Consider the following 6,079-nt stretch of genomic DNA (forward strand, 5'->3'; position numbering starts at 1 on the left):
AAAAAAAACTAGCAATATGTTTTCGGCTGTTGCCATGGTAGGACATGAACGTGAACCTAACGTCGGTTTATAACTAAAACCGGGCACCGTATACAAAGTTCGCAAAAAAACATTCAGTCTGTGTGAAATTGTTAAGATAAGGTTCAGGGGTGGATAACAAGAGACGAACTGGTGTACACTATAACATATGACTTTATTGAAACTCCTGCCGTGATGTGTCAAAACACCCACTTATATACACAAGTTTACATTCCTTGCATTTTGGCGGAAAGTGACTTTGGCCTTGTACATGATTGGGTAATAGGGAAACGAGCTGATAGGTAAATAACTATTAATGAGGTTGTTTTATTGGCTAAAATTAACGTACTATGATTGGCTAAATTATTTGTAAGCAGAATCCTAAATCGACATCAAGCTCGGCTAGTTATATTTCCGATACAGTCCTTAGAAGTCATTTTATTTTATTGCTAGGGATTGTTGTTAGGGATTGGTCAGTTACTTCGGCCTGGGGGTGGATCAGTAGGGGGGTTACCCTGATTTTGATTTTGCGAATGGGGGGGGGCACCCTGTTTTCCACAATTCACACACGCGCTTATGCATATATTTTTTTAAATTTTATTTCAGAACAATAGATTAAAAAGTTAATCGTACAAATGTGTTCTTAATAATAACTATTACCCATATTGCCTATAAATTTGTTGATGCAAAAAATGTTATAGGCTAAATATTTTGGGGTTGAAGTTGACAAATAACTAACAGATTATGCAATGCGGCAGAGACCCATGCAATTATACAGTTAAGTTTTGAACACATCCCAAGTCCATGTGATATCAGATTATTTTATTTAAAGTCTGAAGTCACCATTGTATAAGATATTTACTGGATTTATCCAATTGTAGCTGGAGACGGAAAAACACAGCAATTAGTACAAAGAGCAGTGACAGTTTTTGTTCAGCAAATCAAAAAAGTTAAATGGATTCATGTATATGAATAAATAGTTTTTTTTTTGTTTTTTTAACTTTTAAATATGCATATTTTGCTCTGTAAAATACCAAAATCCAACACAAATTTATACAAAAATCAAAGTGTCCCTTGTTTTCATAAGCACAGACTGTGCTTCAGGTGTAAAGCTTTCCTGGTCTATAAGATATGAAAGATATATTAAATCCAAATTAGTTTTCAAACCGCCTAGATTCAAATCCTCTTTTCCTATCTTATAAGGGCGTTTATCAAGTGAGTACTCCACAGCTTTGTTTTTATTTACTATCTTTAGCAGCATAGATTTCCCTACTTCCTGCAGCCTTTTCTGTAGTCGTTTTTTGGCTTTATGCTTCCCCTCCCCTCCTAAGGTGACTGGTCTATTAAATGCAAACACTAAAAATTACGGCAAACCACGATATTTTCAATGCACATCATACATTTTGTAATCATGTCAGAGCCAAAACTGTTAATGTTTCTTTGTTTTTCGGGGGGGGGTCAGCATGTTTTAAAATATAATGTTAGGGGGTCGCCCACTTTTCTTTGTTGATAGGGATGGGTCAACTGAGATTTACAGCTGACAAAATGGAATCTGCCGACCCCCCCCCCAGGCCAGAGTAACTGAACAATCCCTTAAATTTATTATTTCCAACCGATAGTATTTTCTAGATTGCAGGCAGCATTTACAGTTCATTCAAAATTCAAAGTTGCGTCGGGATTACGTTGATACAGTGTAACAATGTCGGCGTCGGTGATCTCTTACCGGTGTGCAACGTAGCCAAAATAAAAGGCATGAATACAAGACTAGTGGGAGGTAATAAATTTGGGGTCGAAAGTATTCAAAAAACAGTTTTTGGCTGTTGCCATGGTAGCTGTGGACCAGGATTGTTTTGCCAATTAGTGACGGTACGACCTGCCTGTCAATTATAAACAAAATTAGCCAAGCCAAAAAAAATCTCAGTAAATTGTTGCCCACACTCAAGCGGATTAGAATGAGCTACGTCCATGCTTTTTAATCATAGAAATGTAGGGTGTGATACATTTGGCGTGAAGGTATTAAAAAATTCAGTTGTTGGCTGTTTCCATGGAAACGGTGGTCAGAATTTGTTTTCAGATTTTACCAATAGTAACTTTGTGCCCACACTCAAGCTGAGCAAAATGAGCTATGTCTGAGGAGTTGTTTCCACAATTTGTAGGAGATACATTTCCTGATAACTAGGGTGAAGGTGTGACCTACCTGCTAAGTTTGAGCGAAATCGGCCAAGCCAAACAAATCACAGAAGAATTAATACGTGAAAACACTAGAAATCACACACACACACACACACACACACAGATACACAAAATTAAAGTGATTTTAAGGGCAATCCAAGTGGAGCGAATCGCCAATACCATGTTCATTTGCATATTGACCGTGAAAATACCAAAAACATCATTGCATGGGTGATATGCAAATTAGTTTTAGTCAAAATAAGTTACTGTTTAGAAGTACCATTACTGTTGTTCAAATTTCATTTCACTCGGCAAATATATTCATGTACCCAAACGTAAAGTATCGTACTTCTAAATATTGTTTATTTCTGCTATGTTTCGAAAAACGCTACTCTTGAACGGACTACTTTATTCGCTCTCAGACCTCATTTGCATATGGGGTGTGGAAGTACCGATTTTGATTTCAGGGACGAATCAAAATAAACTGCAGTATATATGTAATAATGTGGAATACTTCCTTTCACTGTGAACATTTTTCCGCTAAAATAAATTCCAGTGAAAATGCCATTTCCCTCATACTCTATTGAGACTTGACACAGCACAGTGAAAATTTGATTCACACCGTATGCTTGAAAACTTTTCATCGAAAATAAATTAAGTGAAATTCTGTGTGATTTCATGAGAGTTGAAAATGAAAAAATTATATGACACCCAACCCTACCACTCCATACACAATGTAACCACACCTCCAAAACATCCTTTCACCAGTGTATTCTATTTGAATTCATTAGAAATTTAAATAAACAAATTATATGACAACGAACTTAATTATAATTTCAACCTCTAGTTCAGCACTGATTAAATAAACTACCTCGTCTTTATGCCAACTTGAAGTTATTCAATGCCTACACCAGTGACTTCAAAATCTATGTTTCAATTCCAGGAATTTCACTTGCTATTAATTGTATGGGAGTGCCAGTCTTTTATTTTCTATTGTAATGTCAATTTCTTGTGATTACTCGGAAAATGAAGCTGTAACCACAGACCACAGTGCTGCAACTAAATCCTGGTATAAGCACCGGTTAGGCAGTCTTGAACTATGCATGTGAAGCCAGCTGAGAGGTATATCCAATCCTATAGATTTCTCATTGTTTGGTAACTATTTGCTGCAAATGCAACAAAAATCAATATAAAAATATTACCCACACAGCATTCTACAGGTTACTTGTTCTTTTAGTGTTTTTTTACTACCTTATACTAAAATATGTTTGGATATTTAGAGTACTAACTAGTAGCTTCACGGTGAGGGGCTTTCGCGGTAAGCAGGTTTCGTATCTGGTGGGTGTCGCGGGGAGTAGGGCTTTGTCTCAATAACTGTTTTTTCATCCTTGTTGAGAATTAAAGGTTTATGTTTCTTTAACAACTGGCTCTATTCTGGGAATACCATTCTGGCAGGAGTTCCAAAATAAGACCCATGCTCTGATAATGCCTCTAGTTTCAAAGAGCAATAAACATTACCATTATGATCTTATTGGTGTTGCAAAGGATAGTTGAATATTGTTTATTGAAATTAATAATCCCCATAACCGTTTTCCAATATAGATAAATTGTAGTAGTAACAAACTGTATAACTCAGTCTCAACAATAAAATAAAGGAATGTATTATATATATTTACATTATTACTAATGCATTGCAATACAATGTTTTGTAAATGTAAAATGAAACCAAAAATACTGCATAGTGACACCATTTGTATTACTTGATTATAGATTCCCGGGGAACAAATACCGGATTCTGCCGTAAATTCGCCCATCCAAAAAATCGCCCTGGGCGGTTTGACGGCTGGTGGGCCCTTATTTGGGGTTCAAATTTTCAAAAAATTATGATCAAATATTTTTAGAGGCTTATATTTTCATTGAAAAATCCACCTACGTCGATTTTCAACGCCGGCAGTTGGACCACCCAAAACGAAAGACACTATTGCAATTCATTAAATTTTATACATTTTGTTCTTGCTGAATTAAAAAGTAGACCGCGCATCTTTCTCTCAAAAATTCACATTAACGAACCGCGTGCGCCAAATACAATTATTTTGTTTCATTTTATAACAAAAGTATATTCTAAAAAAAGTTTCAAATAAAAACGAACCAACTGCATTACTTAGTAGCAAATGATCGCGGTAGCGCAATCCGGTCATGCTGCGTTTCACGATTATTGATTATTACCTAGCAATGATTAAAATAACGTGAAACAAAATAAATTTGTTGAAATGCAAATAAATTTCAACTTATTTCAACGGAAGCGAATGAATGAATCCGATCGCATTTTCAACACTCGATGCTGTAGAAATGAATTTTGATGGGAAAGCGACATGATTTGTTTTCAAATAAAAAAAGATAAACTGGGCATTTGAAGGATAATTTAACTGACATTGTTTACAGCGATAACAGCTCATTGTCGAAACGAAGCTACCCATTCACGCTAGTCGCAATAAATATCAATACTCTTGAATATGCGTTATTGACTGCGGCTAAACTTTCAGTCATTAGAAAAGATTAAAATAACACCTTAAAAAACTGCCGAAAAATCGGCGGTTTCTTGGTCCCATTTTTATCTATTTTTTAAACCCGAACTCAATTATTTGCAGAGAACCTCGACTTTTTCCGCTCGGAAAGCCATTCACGCTAAATCTAAGCGCTGGGCTGAATCATTCTTATCACCAAATAAACATGGAGGATTGGGTGAACATTTGAAACGTTCGTCGTGATATTGCATTACATTGCGTTTTTGTTGTGCTATAAATTGTTTCAAAGACTGCAGTCACACAGAGATAACCAGAACATTGAAAAGTTCGTCGTGAAATTTAGCGTGAATTGCTTTCAGAGCGAAAAATGTTGGGGGTAAAAAAAAGAAAAGAAAAAAAAAAATTCGCCCATTCATCCATTTTTGGGGGTGATATATCATTGATTCAGCCCAGCAGTAGTGTAGTTTATTTATTAGAGGCGCCAGGGAACCAAAATTTTGGACGTGAATTATTTGGACGACAATTATAACCAAGAGGTGAGAGACTACTTACCGCAGCGACATGCAGCTATGGTGACTGCGACCCCAATAATATTTTAATTTTAGTAAGCTAGGGTAAACCCATGTTTATGCTATGAGAAAGTGCAGATCTTGAACGTATTTTAGTGGAAATACATTTTTGCTTCACGGCGAACGCAATTTAATGCGAGTGAATTTCCCTACTTAATTTCTTTAGTTGTATGCGGTATCCAATATAGCGACCAATGTCAAAACATTGTTATGCAAATTAGCTTTAGTTGTAAATTTGAGTTTTTTAGACGATAGATACGTGAATTTGGACCAAAATGTTATCGGCAAGACCCAGAGTATGACAGCCACTGAAACGTTATTGAAGGCAAATGAACACATCAGGCAAAAAAGGCTGTTTCGAGTCGTGACATAAGGCACATACCATTTTGACATACCATTTTGAGTATAGTTCATATATTGCATGTATATTACAGATAACGGCTACACCTCATCAACATAGTTGTTGTGCCATTGTATATTCAATTTGCTGACCATGCGATGTGAAATAAATAGTTTTCTAACAGTCTAGAGCATTATTCGTGTATATTTTCTATTGAATTCTATAATCATTTATGAGAATTAAATCTTAGTTTAGTGTTAGAGGCACTATGTGCGACATGGCACCAAGTCAATCTTGTATCGATCTAATCGCCGCTAAACAATACATGGTTGAACCATGGAGGTAATGGTTGAACACATTGTTCATTTCCGTCCGTAGTGAAATCATACTCCGCATCGCATTGTAGGTTTGAAAGTAATAAATAAGTTATAAATAAATATAGAAAAGAGCTCACG

Source organism: Saccoglossus kowalevskii, chromosome 22 (genome assembly GCF_978046115.1).
Source record: "Saccoglossus kowalevskii chromosome 22, keSacKowa6.1, whole genome shotgun sequence".
Lineage (NCBI taxonomy): Eukaryota > Metazoa > Hemichordata > Enteropneusta > Harrimaniidae > Saccoglossus > Saccoglossus kowalevskii.